Source organism: Dunckerocampus dactyliophorus, chromosome 20 (genome assembly GCF_027744805.1).
Source record: "Dunckerocampus dactyliophorus isolate RoL2022-P2 chromosome 20, RoL_Ddac_1.1, whole genome shotgun sequence".
In the NCBI taxonomy this organism is placed as follows: domain Eukaryota; kingdom Metazoa; phylum Chordata; class Actinopteri; order Syngnathiformes; family Syngnathidae; genus Dunckerocampus; species Dunckerocampus dactyliophorus.
Window position 1 is genome coordinate 1,095,275 of NC_072838.1, and position 15,745 is coordinate 1,111,019.

At 41.3% G+C, this 15,745-nt stretch overlaps 1 protein-coding gene across 1 annotated transcript in view; it reads right to left on the bottom strand.

The window, feature by feature from the left end:
• The window catches only part of LOC129173189 (glycogen synthase kinase-3 beta-like), a 79,013-nt gene that overhangs the window by 52,163 nt on the left and 11,105 nt on the right, over positions 1-15,745 (bottom strand). The gene's annotated exons all lie outside the window — the stretch shown is intronic.

Below are 15,745 nucleotides of genomic sequence, written 5' to 3' on the forward strand. Positions count from 1 at the left end.
CCAGTATGAGGGAATTATGACATCAAACCATTTAACATTAAAAATAGCTCTGATAACTGATCATTTTAAAAAAAACGCTTCTGTGTGTCGAGATTACCCGTACTGTGCAGGTGAGCAAATCAAGCGGTCCTTTTTTCTCCTGCCTGTGACGTTAACGACCTGTCGTAACTTCCCTTGAACTCACCTGTAAATAAACAAGCACTTTCCGAGGAAGACACTTGCGTGCTGGTTGTACCAAATACCATCGAGCAAACAAAAAACCTTAGCAGCCACCTGAAATGGCAGCGCCGCAGCCTTTGAAAAGTGCAAAAGGTTTGCCAGAGACCTCCGTGGCGGCACGCCGGCTGCTCGGAGCGTGTGCCCGAGAACAGTGCACCTTGCTGGGCCACATCAGGTGGCTCCTCCCCCTCTATACTGTGGTTCTCCTGGTAGTAGTGATGTGCTAGTAGTCATGTCATCATATTTCATTAGGACCAATCAAGAAATCCTCATTTGTTCCAGTCCTTCTTACCTCCAGGTGTGCACAAACTACACTTAAAGGGAAAGTTGGGATTTTCAAGATTCAAGATTCAAGAGAGTTTTATTGTCATGTGCATGGTAAAACAGCAGTCATTGCATACCATGCAATGAAAATCTTATTCTGTTCATTCTCCCACGAAAAGAAAGAAAACACAAGAAAAAGAACATAAGAAACATAAACACATAAACATATATACCAATAAATTAAGCAACAAAAACAGAAGAGACATTAATACAAATAAATAATACAAATAAATAAATAAATAAATAAATAAATAAATAAATAAATAAATAAAGTGCTATGAGCGTGTGCGTGTGTTGCGTGCGGCGTGTGTGAGTGCTTCGTTGAGAAGCCTGATGGCCTGTGGGTAAAAGCTGCTTGCCAGCCTTGTGGTCCTGGACTTCAAACTCCTGTAGCGTCTGCCTGACGGTAGGAGTGTGAATAATGAGTGTTGTGGATGTGTGCTGTCCTTGATGAGGTTGTGTGTTCTTCGTAGGACTCTAGTTTTATAAATGTCTTGCAGTGAGGGGAGGGCTGCCCCAACAATGTTCTGTGAGGTCTTGATCACCCGCTGGAGTGCCTTCCTATCACGTGTTGTACAGTTACCGTACCAAACAGTGATGGAGGCGGTAAGGACACTTTCCATAGTGCATCTGTAGAAGCAACTCAGGATTGTGGTGGACATGCCAAATTTCCTCAGTCTTCTCAGGAAGTACAGTCTCCTTTGGGACTTCTTCAGAATTTGTTGGGTGTTGTGAGACCAGGTGAGGTCCTCGCTGATGTGTGTGCCAAGGAACTTGAAGGTTTTCACCCTCTCCACCTCAGTCTCATCAATAAACAGGGGTCTATGCGGCTCCTTTTCCCTTGTTCTTGGGTCAATTATCATCTCTTTGGTCTTATCTGTATTGAGAAGGAGATTGTTATCACGACACCAAGCTATGAGGTCCGCCACCTCTCTTCTGTATGATGTTTCAACACCACCAGTGATCAGTCCGATGACTGTAGTGTCATCCGCAAATTTAATGATGCTGGTGTTGTTCTGGGAGGCCACGCAATCGTAGGTGAAGAGCGTGTAGAGGAGCGGACTCAGCACACACCCCTGTGGGGTCCCAGTGCTCACAATTCTTGAGCTGGATGTGCGATTGTGGACTCTGACTGACTGGGGCCTGCCTGTTAGAAAGTTAAACACCCAGTTACAGAGGGAGGGTGACAGGCCAAGTGTGAGGACCTTATTTGTGAGTTTGTGGGGGCTGACTGTATTAAAAGCAGAGCTATAGTCTATGAATAGCATTCTGACGTATGTGTCCTGGCCCTGTAGGTGAGAAAGGGCTGTGTGGATGGCAGTGTTGACTGCATCATCCGTGGACCGGTTCTGGCGATATGCAAACTGTAGAGGGTCCACAGTTGCCGCCGGGATGCTCTTTTTGATGTGGGTCATGACTATTCTTTCAAAGCACTTCATAACAATAGGAGTGAGTGCTATAGGGCGATAGTCATTCAAGCAGGTCACGTTGCTCTTCTTGGGTACGGGCACTATGGTGGTGGACTTAAAGCAGGTCGGTACAGATGCTTGTGCAAGTGACAGGTTAAATATGTCAGCAAGCACATCAGCTAGCTCTGATGAGCAAACCCGAAGTGCACGTCCTGAGATGTTGTCTGGGCTTGCTGCTTTTCGTGGGTTTGTTTTGTTTAGAACCCTGCGCACATCAGCTGATGTCACCATGAGAGGTGAGTCCTGTGTGCTCCCCAAGTCCAGCCACCCTCTCTGCTCATCAGGAGTTTGGGTGTCAAAGGGGGCATAGAACTCATTCAGCTCATCAGGAAGTGTGGTATGGCTGGACGTGGCTACGCTACTCTGCTGTCGATAGTCTGTGATGTGCTGGAGCCCCGCCCACATGCGCCAAGGGTCTGAGGTGGAATAGTAGCCCTCCAGCTTCTGTCTGTACTGTCTTTTGGCCTCTCGTATGGACCTCCTCAGGTCATATCTGGCCTTTTTGTAGTCCTCAGCGGTGCCCATGACAAATGCAGTCGAACGAGCACGTAGCTTAGCCCTTACATCACAGTTCATCCACTGTTTTTGGTTAGGGTATTTTCTGTAATACTTAGTGGTGGTAACAGTCTCTATGCATGTGCTAATGTAGCCAGTAACAGCAGAAGCATATTCATCCAAATCAACAGTACAATCTTCCCTCCCCGCTGCAGTTTTAAACACATCCCAGTTTGTGCAGCCAAAGCAGTCCTGAAGTACTTGATCAGTTTCTTCATTCCACACTTTAACTGCTGTACTTACAGGGGGAGCTTTTTGACATGAAGTTGTATGACATCCCCATCAGCAGTGTAGTACATCAACAGTGACTCCCCCCGCCTACCTGCGACTACATTTGTGTGCGTAACAAAGACATGTAATTTAATTCGTGTAATCGCTGCTCTCGCGTAAAATTTATGACCGCGACAACCTTGCACAAAATGCAGAAGGCCTCCGAATAAGACTGGCAATAGTCCACACAGTCAGTAAAACAGTCCATCATTACACCCAATGACAGGGTGCTGGACTGGAGTACAGTAATGAAGGTGTGACTCATTTACACTTTCATAACAGATGAAAGTGTTACATAAGGTCACATGACACGCATCCATACAGGGCAAAAACATGGAGCACACACGTCTGCGTCTCTCTTTCACACACTGCATGCTTGAAATCAGGGAAGTAGAGGTGGGGGAATTCCTTCTTCACTTGTACGCTCGCACGCACGCATGCGCATGCACGCTTATACCGTGGCGACCTTTATCTATGCATCTCAATCCGCCCCGACAAACTCCATTTCCTGTGGCAGAGCATTAGCTAACTTCCCGTTACTTCATTCGTCCTTTCTCACTCTCTGTGCCACTATTGGCTTACCAGCATTCCTCTCTACTCTCCCTCCTGCATTTTTACTCCTCATCCTCCTTTTGGACTTATCGCTCACACTTCTGCTTCCGCTGGAGGGCAATGTAAAAAAACAAACACGCAGAATGATTTTACTGACATGTTAAACGGGAGGTGGGGGGTGTAGTTGCTATTGAACTGGTTTGTTTGCTGCGTGTGTGTGCGCGTGTGTGTGATACGCGTGGGACTCACCCCACAGCAAAGCGTGCTTGCTTGCTAGTTTATGGACATAAAAATGAAATATGTGTGCCGAGTCCAAAAGTGGAGCACAGACATTAAAAACGACACAGAGATGCTAAAAAACACACCACCTACTTTGGTTTTGTTAGGGGACATTCTAAAAACCATCAATATTCAAGAGTCGAGTATTATTTGTGTTTTGGTCTTTGTGTGGACTTTACATCGGGGGTGCCCAAACGTTTCCCAACGAGGGTCGCAGACTGAAAAAAAAATCAAAGGAAGCTCACTCCTTTCATTTTCATTATTTACATTACAGTTTTAATATGTTCTATATCAAATATGTTCTACGTCCATATATGTTCTTTATCAAGAAAAATCAAAGGATGCGTGGTCCATTTTGATACTTTATGATATTTTTAAGACATGGAAAGCTGTCATATATAGGTGACAGTGTGTATTATTAACATTTTTTCCTCATGATGTTCCAGCTTTTTGTTCTTTTTCCCCCCACATTTTTGCTGTGTTAAATGGATGCAGTAGATACTGTTGATGAACTTTATTAATACTTACAAATATTTGACGTAGCGTGTTAACGTTCAGCTAGGACTTTGGGTCTTTGTGTTTGTGAAAGCCTTCATTTCCGCCGCTTGCCTCGTTGTCGTCAGAGCCCACGCTGCTGATTGCGGACACAACTTTTACTTCTTTTTTTTTTTTTTTTTTTTGAAAATTGGATCGCCACAGACAGATTTGGTGCAACCTTATTTATTGATGCGAGAGATGGGGCGCTTCCTGTTTGTCCTCGCTCATAAACACATTATAACGGGACTAGCCACTATAACTCATCAATATAGTGAGCTATTACATGTACTATAACGTGCACATTATATTTAAAGGGTCCCTAACATATGTTATATATTGTTTGTAATTACATTCGACATTCTTCCATTTTTGAAAGCAAACGGTAAATTCACAAAAACGACATTTATATTTCATGGCGCCAGCCATGTCAAGCTAGCTCTCGCTGGTCAGTCTCATTTCTGGACGTGACCTTATTGGGGTGATACCTCTCCGCTAAAACAGAGCAAACAAACGCTTCTCAAGGTAGATCATCGACTTGGTTCAGTAGATTTTTCATCCAAATAGTAGTCATGCCAAAACATTGTGTTGCTGCTGGATGTTTACAGCATCTCAGTGATACTGTAAGTGAAAAGTTGTAAGTAAAAACCCTTAAAAGTTTTTTTTTCCAAAAGAGGAAGGTTTAAGACAACAATAGACTCTAATAATGTTAAAAAACGTACTTACATGGTGGTAAACTGATTTTCTATATCTTATATGTCTTATTGTCTCTTATTATGTCTACTATGTTGGGTCATAGGAGTGTAAAGGTGACTCTAGGGGTGTTATTTCATCTCGAGAGGGCTCTAATAATGTTAAAAACCATATTTTGAAGGTGATAAAGAGGTTTTCTATGTCTTACTTTCTCGTATTATGTCTACTATATTGGGTAATAGGAGTGTAAAGGTGACTACAGGGGTGTTTTTTTATGTCTAGAGGGCTCGAATAATGTGAAAAAACGTACTTGGAATTGAGGTTGGTATCATGACAGATTAGTAGATGATCTAATAGTTTGCCATCCAAAGAAGACCAACAAAGGACTAAATTGCTACAACAATAAAAATGTTGAAAGATCAGTGATCCACGTGGAAAAGAAGACTGCACTAAGTGTTTCCTGCCACTCAAAATGACCCATTTAACACAAATACAGTACCTGATCAATTATAGTGTCGCCACGGGATAGCAGGCACGGACACATGGGGCGGCCCCAACACACCTAACAAAGAGTCAAAATGGAGGCGCTGATGTTCAAGCGGTGCTGCCGAGGCTAATCACCGAGGAAACAGCGCTGCCTGGGCCTCCTCGCCATGGAGGTAAGCAGAGTGAGTCGGCGCAACAGCTGGCGCCGTCACGAGGCCAATGATAACACGCTGGCGTCAACCTGATGCAACTCGCTCTCGTCTGTGTGAAACTGTTCTCTAGTACAGTACACTACCATCACCAGATGCTGCAAGCCTTTTAAAGTCACATGTCAGCACACTCTCATAATAAAGCAACTCAAACGACCATGTTCACGTTGCACAGGAATGCAACGAAATCGACACTTTTATTGCTGTTAGACACACTTTCTCCAGTCTTTTGCACTACATTGTCATTAAAAAAGAGGCACAGTGTCAGTAAAAGATAGCAGTGTTTCCCATGCATTCATTTATTTGTACTTTGACTTTTGCAGCTTCACTCAATTGCGGTTTTCCCAAATATATTTCGTTTTAAAAAATCATAACGCAGTTTCGCAGTTAACTGCGGCCTATTATTTGTCAAAGAAATGCATACTTAAAAAAATTCTATGTTTTTTTTGGCCTAAATGAAGCATTTTCCAGCATAAAAATGGCTAAGTGAAGCAAAATACAAATATGAGGCATTCAGAAGACATATTGTACTCACACATTCAAAGAGAAAGGACTGGCTACACGTATTTATGTAGCATCATCATCACCATCATTCAAGAAATTGCAGTATTTTCACAGGTTAGTAGTGGTTGTGTGTAACAACTGCGTGTGTATTTAATTATAATATACAAGTAAATAACTATTATTACTAAATAAACATGTAGTACGCATACCAATCAAACAAACCGTAGGCTAGTGTGTGTGTGCGTGTGTATTATGTCCTATTTATGTCTTTTATGTCTTCTTTTCTCTTATTATGTCTACTATATTGGGTAATAGGAGTGTAAAGGTGACTATAGGGGTGTTATTTCATGTCTACAGGCTCCAATAATGCTAAAAAGTGTATTTAGAAGATGGTAAACAGGTTTTCTATGTCTTATTTTCTCTTATTATCTCTACTATATTGGGTAATAGGAGTGTAAAGGTGACGATAGGGGTGCTATTTCATGTCTTTAGGGCTCTAACAATGTTAAAAAGCGTACTTAGAGGGTAGTATAGAGGTTGTCTATGTCTTATTTTCCTCTTATTATGTCTACTATATTGGGTAATTGGAGTGTAAAGGTGACTATAGGGCTGCTATTTTATGACTACAGTGACAATGTTAAAAACCTTACTTAGGTCGGGTAGTCAGATCCCTTTTGTTTCTCTTTTCAAAAAAGCAAAGAGCGAGCGACAAACCCAGCACCTTTTTCTCGTCTTATTGGACACACACAAAAGCATGTAACGCTCTTCTTAAGAAGTGGGTACTGCTGACGTGATGCTGTAATCTCGCGAGAGTGTGCGCGACACGCGGAACACAGACAAGCGGAACATAGCGCTCTGAAAAAAAACAATCAACTACTAAAACATCCGCAAAGTATTTCGACACAAAACCAGCATATTAAACACCCTAAACGCCTTATCAAGCCAAAAACTGGAAGATCTGGAGGAGTACATCGACGGGTGCTTCGATCGCGTAGTTATGGGCAAATCGGACAAGTCACCCAAGACACCACAACCCAAGCGGAGCCGCCCGGAGGACTCAACTGGAGAAATATCTCCACCAGAGACATCCTCGACTCCATCGATAAGAGGCTCATTTGCTTGGACGGCCGCCTCGCTCTCGTTGAGGTGCTTCACAAAGAAATCCAGGCCATCCGTGAATCTCTGGACTTCAGCCAAAACCAGATCGTCTCCTTGGTCACGGAGAACGCAGCCCTCCGCGAGTCGGTGAAGTCCCTTACCGACGGAGTTTCACAGCTTGCCCGAGAGAACAAAACCATGAAGGCGACGATCCTAGACCTCCAGGCCCGGAGCATGCGGGACAATCTTGTCTTCGCTGGAATTCCCGAAAAATCCGAGGAAGACCCTGAAGAATCGGTGAGGGCCTTCATGGCGCGACAGCTCAAACTCCCAGTGGACGCCATCCAAAACATCACTTTTCACCGCGTCCATCGCTTGGGAGCCAAGAAGCCAGAGAACCGTAGGCCGAGACCCATCGTGGCGAAATTCGAACATTCTAAGCAGAAGGAACAGGTGAAGAGCCGAGGCCGGGAACTGAAGGGGATGGACTTCAGCATCATCGATCGATTACCCAGAGAAATCCTCGACAGGCGCCGACGCCTGTTCCCTGTTCGGAGGAAGTTCATTGATGAGGGGTGCCGAGCTGTCATCACGGTGGATAAACTCTTCGTCAATGGACAACTTTACTGCGACCGGGAAGTCACACCATGGCTGTATTGATAAGGCAACTAATCAACTATTTCAACCAGGTAACTTTTCTTTCTATCTCGCAGCGCACACTCTTGTAGCGTTTACAATGTCACTGTCTGCTCCCACTTTACCCCCCTTTTTTCCCCCCCATCCCACTGTATGTATGCACAGCCTTTCTTTCCTTTTTTCTTCTCTTTCTTTCTTCCTCTCCCCATCCTCCCTCTGTGTCATGCTTTCCCCCTTTCTCCCCTTCTCATAATGTCACATATCCTCTTGTCTGCCAGCTGTCTCCTTCATCAGCATCTCTTCACAGTGACATCATACACCCTCAAAGTCCAAACCCAACCAAATTCAAACAATTCACACTAATACACACACATCATATTCTACAATTGATATTGATATCACCCCCACTCACAAGCACGCTCATCTCACATATGCATAAACCCACATCACATCCTCACTTTAGTTGGCTTAGTTCATTCAGGATTACTATGTTACACTTTGCCTATGTACAAATTAAGCATACATTTAAATGTACTGTATATACTCCCATGATTTTTACTTCCAGGTACACATACAGTCAAAATTGTCTATAGCGGCCACTAGAGGGAGTCTGCAAAAGTGGCCGCTATGGACAGGTGGCCTCTATAGACAGGTTGGCGTCCAGTTTGAATGTTGACCAGTAGAGGAAAAAAAATAAAAAAAGGGGGGAAAATGTAATAATAATGTTGACCAGTAGAGGGCACTGCAGACTGCGGATAAAAGTTGTACAACACTACTAGGTCTGTTATTATCATGGGTCATGGTTTTAATCCTGAACATGCATGAGTCAAATAGTAGCACATCACATAGTACAATTCATAATTTTGCATGTCCAAAAAGGAGTAGGAAGAAGCAAAGCTTATTTAATCCTACCCCTCATCAGTTTCAATACATTTATTCAGTTCTTATTCTTCCAAGTGTACTTTGTAGGTCTACATGACAATGTAGTGCAATCATAGCCAAGGTTTTTACTTACTAAAAGGAAGCTAGAGGCTTAATAATAACTGATAGAATATATCCACGATCCACAGAACAAAGCTGTGCTAGTAATGTCTTATGCTTGTTTTTAATATTAAGTGTCATTACAGCTTTAGTTCATCAGGAAGTGACGGGAAGTGACGGTGGGCGTCCCGAGCAGGAGAGCTAGGCTCAGTACTAGCTGTGAGTTTGGAGAGAGTTGGGAAGTGTGTTTATGTTGGCGTGGATGTAAAGTCCTGCAGTGTTCTCCGCTGTTAATAAAGCCATTAAAGTGCATCGGCGACGTGAGTCTCTCCTTCCCCACAACAAGCGGCATTACAGTATTGACCAGTGCACACCAGGAAATAAACGGTGTCATTTCTTACAGGCATTGGCTGGACAGCTATGTAGTGGGGCTTGTTTAACCTTTGCCTTGTGGGCAAGCAGGAAGGAGAGACGATGCTGAGAGATGTGTGTGTGTTCTGAGCTGCTGTCTGGTGGCCGCGTTCAATAAATAAAGTTGGCAGAAGCAACAGGAGAAGTTTCCTTCTTTGCTTCGGAGCTGAATAACACTGACAAGTTAACAGACTAGTAGCGAACGGAAAAGAAGACGGCTTTTTTGTGTTGAATACAGAAGATGAGGACTTTGATGGATTTGTGGATGAGGATTGATGAAAAATAACGTGAGTACATTCTAAAATACTTCAATTAAGTACAACCAAACTCAGTTTTGCTCCCGCTGTCGCATGCATGCTAGCGTTTTTTTTTTTTTTATTATTGTAGCGTCGCTGGGAGCACGTCCTGTTCCCAGCATACTTTGCGGTAATGTTTTGGTGCAAATGCTCTTAAAGTTACATGTTTGACCAGGAAATAACAAGCTCAAAAGAAGACGGCTTTTTTATGTGGAACAACTGACAGTTTGTGTGGATCTTGTGAATGATTGTGACTGAGCTAGGACTCAGTAATTAAAGTCTACACACGACGGCTTCATTGATTGAAAAACGAAACTTTTTCGTGCATGAAGCTTCTACTTGAGTTGGTAATTTGGCCGCTATATGCAGTCAGATATTGACCAAGGGAGACAAAATGGGTGGCTGCTGGCCGCGTTGGACAGGTGACTGCTATACACAGGGTCTATAACATGTAAATTTGCTGGGGGGGGATTTTTCAGTGGCTGCTATAGGCAGGTGGCCGTTCTATAAAGATGGCCGCTAAGACAGGTTTGACTGTACTTCACATTTGATCTTGTTCACACACACATCACTAAAGCTATTCTAGGATGAACTCACTACAGTTTGTCACTTGGAATGTCAGGGGAGTTGGGTCGATAGAAAAAAGACAAAACATTTTTTATCATTTGAAGAACACCCAAGCAGACATTGTCTTATTACAAGAGACTCACATGTCCAAGTCAGCTGTCCATACGCTTCACTCACCACAGTTCCCACACACATATTTAGCAAGTTACAACTCCAAACAGAGAGGGGTAGCTATTTTAATTAACAGGAGGGTGAATTTTACACTCCACAACACTATTACGGACACAGAAGGGAGATATATAATAATGAACATATCTGTTGATAATGTACATTTCTGCATTGCCAACATATATGGTCCGAATGTTGATGACCCCTCCTTCTTTCACACCTTCTTTTCTTCTCTCTCTGCACATTTGGATACAAGTATGATCTCGGGAGGGGACCTCAAACTTAGTATTTAATCCAGAAGTGGACAGGTCTAGCCCAGCTGGGAGACATCATGAGTCTCAATCAACATCGATACTGAAGAAATACATGAATGATTTTGGTCTTTGTGATGCTTGGCGCTCTTATCACCCTACTCACAGGGAATATACTTATTTCTCACCAGTGCACCACACCTACTCTCGTATTTATTACTTTTTGACAAGCAACTCAATCATATCAGACATCTCAAACATTCACATACACCCTATCACCATTAGTGACCACGCCCCAGTCTCTCTTTTTCTCACTAACCAAACTATGAGCGCTCCTACTAGATGCTGGAGATTAAATACATCATTACTAAAAGACTCAGACTTCCTAAAATACTTTGAAAGAGAGTGGACAATGTTTTTAGACCTCAATGACCAACCCGGTGTCTCGGCTAGTATTCTGTGGGAGACAGCAAAAGCATAAATGTGCGGAAAAACCATTTCATATTCATCATATAAAAAAAAGAAAGAGAGATTACTAGAATCAGAGTTGGAGAAAAAAATCCAAATCCTCGAAGCAGCTCATGCTGACTCCCAAGATGAGCATATCCTAAGTAACCTAAGGAAACTGAAACTAGACTTAAAAGAAATTACTGACAAGAAAATTCAGTTCCAACTGCAGAGGCTACGTTTGGAAAAGTTTGAGCATGGCAATAAACACGGAAAATACTTAGCTAACCAACTAAAAGTCAATAAAGAAAAAAGCTCTATCTCCTCCATTAGAAACTCAGGAGGTCACATCACTCACCTCCCAGAGGAAATTAATTCCGTCTTTAGGAGCTTTTATAAAAATCTATATACACCTCAGATTAAACCATCTCTCCCAGATATCGAAACATTTCTCAACACCATAGAATTACCAAAATTAAATGACGAACAGGTGACAAACTTAGATGTGCCCATTTCATTAAAAGAACTCCATAACGCTCTACACCGGTTGCCGAATAACAAAGCACCAGGACCTGACGGTTTCCCTGCCGAGTTTTATAAAACATTCTGGTCATTACTATCTCCAATATTTCTTAGAATGGTTTTGGAAATCAAAGACAGTTCATGCTTGCCTCCAAACATGTCAAAGGCTCGAGGGAGAAGAAGCGCAACAAGCGGTGGCTCTAGTAGTTCTGGTCGAAGTACTCCAGATTCAGTCATATATACGGATGTCGAACAGATTCCTGAGACAACTGGAGGTGCTCACCTATTACCACAACCGCCGCCGAGACCTTACAAGGATGACACAGTTAACCAGTTGACACACCTGAGTGGAAATATAGACAAAGCAACAGCGACAGCCTTGCAGAAGGTTAAACACCGCGCAAACAAGCAAGAAAGAAGTTCAATGGAAAAGAGTGAGGCTACCATGGCGAAAACCATGGAGGATTATGGAAAACAGATGCAGCAACTTGTGGAGAATTCCAACTCCCTGCATCAACTAATTCACAATTTGATAGAGACTACCAACGCCATACAAAGAGAAATGCAAGGTCTGAGAGTGGAGAATAAAAAATTACAGGAAAGTTATGATGCACTGGGAGCCACTCTCAAAAAAGAATGTGAAGAAAAGGATAAAATCATTGAGAAGCTGAAAAACACCATAGATGATATGGATCAGAACACACGAATGAATGACGTGGTCGTGACGGGACTTCCAATCAAACCAAGGTCCTATGCCAGAGCAGTGGCGAATACTGAAGAACCAGACGAAAGGGATGTCGCCTCAACAGAGCAACAAGTTGTTGCTTTCTTGCAATCAAAGAAGGTGGATGTTGACATCCAATCTATCGATACTTGCATCCCACTGTATGGTAGGAACCTACTACACCCGTCATCATCGTCAAATTCACTAATAGGAAATACAAGGTTGCTCTGCTGAAACAGGGAAAGAAGCTGAAAGGAACAAATGTCTACATGAATGACCACCTGACCAAGCGCAACGCTGAGATTGCGAAGAAAGCACGTGATCTGAGGAAGCAAGGAAAGATTCAAGGAACATGGAGTGCAAACTGCAAAATCTTCATCAAAGCAAATGGAGGACCAGAGGCCAGAGTTCTTGCTGTCAAAGACATCAAGGACCTAGAAAGATATTGAGGTCTCCCAACATGGGGGAAAACAGCTTCAATATGCTACAAGAAGATCTACAATAGGACACTTTTCACTTTACAGATCACAAACAATTGGATATGGAAAAAGACGTTGATCCAGACTCAAATTTTTTCTCTCACATTACAAACGACTGCTGTTATTATACGGAGGAGCAATACAACAACAGTTTCATCAACGACGACAAGTTATCCATCATCCACATAAACAGCAGAAGCTTGAACGCAAACTTCACTAATATTAAACAATATTTGAATCAATTCAAAGAACCTTTCAAAGTAAAAGCAATCTCAGAAGCTTGGATTAATGCTAACAAAGGAATGGACTTCGAGCTGGAAGGATATGAAATGATGAGTGCAAACAGGAACAATGCAAATGGAGGAGGTGTGGCCGTATACGTGGACAAACATCTGAACTACAAAATGGTAAAGAATATGTCATTTGTCATTGATAACATTTTAGAATGTATAACAATGGAAATCTGTAAAGAAAAAAGCAAAAATGTGTTAATAAGTTGTGTGTACAGAACTCCAAAGTCAAAGATTGGAATGTTTGAGGATTGGATTAAGACAATGTTTACAGACATACAGGAGGTCAGAAAACTATTTTCATATGTGGAGACTTCAATATTGACCTTTTGAACCCACACAAGTGCAAGGAAATAGATGACTTTATAGATACAATGTATAGTTTGAGTTTATATCCTAAAATCATTAGACCAAGTAGAATAACAGACCACTGTGCCCCCCTCATCCATAATATATTCACCAATGACTTTGATAACAACACCATCAGTGGCCTGCTAATTAGTGATATCAGTGATCATCTTCCAGTGTTTACAATCTACAATGAACATTATAAGAAAAAACAGGCGGAGGCAAAAAAGACTTTTCAAAGATTGCGTACAGAGGATAACATCCGTGCCTTCAAGATAGGTCTAGAAGAACAAAGTTGGGAGAGTGTCTACAGTGCAACAGATGTGGACGAGGCATATGACAGCTTCCTTGGTACTTATATGGAGCTCTACGATAAGAACTGTCCCTGGCAAGAAAAGCCCAAGAAGCAAAAGAAAAACCAGCAGCCATGGATGACAAAAGGACTAAAAAACGCCTGTAAGAAGAAGAAGACATTATACAGGACATTTATCATTCAACAGACTAAAGAAGCAGAACAAAAGTATAAGACTTACAAAAACAAGTTGACAACTATCTTGAGAGTGTGTAAGAGGGAATATTATAGTCATGTACTAAATAAGAACAAAAATAACATGAGAGCAACTTGGGGCATCTTAAATAGTATTATAAAGAACAACGTTAAGAAAGCAGACTATCCTCCCTATTTCATGGTTGGAAACACTTACAGGAATGACATGAATGCGGTAGCTGAAATGTTTAATGAATATTTTGTAAATATTGGACAAAAACTGGAAGAGGAAATTCCAAAACAAGACACAATTGATGAAGGGATTGATATTATTGATAGGAATCTTAATTCTATGTTTCTCACTGCTGTAACCAAAAAGGAGATCACTGACATTGTTAACCATTTTAAGGCAAAAACATCAACTGATTGTCATGGAATCGAAATGGAAACAATTAAAAGGGTCATCAATGAGATCGCAGACCCGTTAACATATATCAGTAACTTATCATTTCAGACTGGAATATTTCCAAGCAAAATGAAAACAGCCAAGGTGGTTCCAATTTTCAAAAAAGGAGACAAACACCAATTTACAAATTATCGACCAGTTTCCTTGTTACCACAATTCTCGAAAATTGTGGAGAAGCTATTTAATAATAGGTTGGACAAATTTATTAATAAGAATGAATTATTGGCAAGTAGTCAATATGGTTACAGAGCCAACATTTCAACTTCTATGGCACTGATGGAAATCACGGAGGAAATCACTACTGCCATAGACAACAGAAGATGCGCAGCTGCAGTATTCATGGATCTGACAAAAGCTTTCGATACAATTAATCACACTATTTTAATTTCAAAATTAGAAAGGTACGGAATTAGAGGTTTAGTCTTAAATTGGGTTAAAAGCTACCTAGCAAAGAGGAAACAATTTGTAAAGCTAGGAGAATATACATCTGGGAGTCTACACAATACGTGTGGAGTACCACAGGGGTCCATACTGGGACCAAAACTGTTTAACTTGTACATTAACGACATTTGCAAAGTAACTAACAACTTAAAATTGGTCTTATTCGCCGATGATACCACTGCTTTCTGTTCTGGTGAAAGCACACAAGAACTCATTAAAAAGGTCAAGGATGAAATGGTCATATTAAAGTCATGGTTTGACAGGAATAGATTATCTCTGAATTTAAGTAAAACTAAAATAATGCTATTTGGTAATAGCAGAAAGGATACGTGTGACCAAATACAAATTAATGGAGTGGATATTGAAAAAGTGGAAGAATATAAATTCCTTGGGGTTATAATAGATGAAAAAATGAGTTGGAAATCTCATATTAAAAATATACAACAAAAGGTGGCGAGAAATATCTCTATATTGAATAAAGCAAAATATCTTCTTGATCAAAAATCACTCCACACTCTGTACTGTTCCTTAGTATTACCATATCTAATGTATTGTGTGGAGATATGGGGAAATAATTACAAAAGCAATCTTCACTCACTCACTGTACTGCAAAAAAGATCTGTGAGGATAATTCATAATGCCAAGTATAGAGAACATACAAACCCTTTATTTTTAAAATCACAGATATTAAAATTCGCAGATTTAGTACACTTTCAAACCGCTAGAATAATGTATAAAGTTAATAATAACTCGTTACCCAAAAATCTAATCAAGTATTTCTCAATCAGAGAGGAGAAATATGATCTTAGAGGAAAATTAAACCTAAAACATTTATATGTGAGAACAACGCTGAAAACCCACAGCATTTCCGTGTGTGGAATTAAATTATGGAACGGATTGAGTAAAGAACTCAAACAATGTACAGAGATGAGCAAATTCAAAAAACAATACAAGCAGTTGATGTTTGCTAAATACAAGGCAGAAGAGTCCTGATTGTTCTGTCAGGTTTGTTATTTTATTTTATTTATTTTTTTTTATT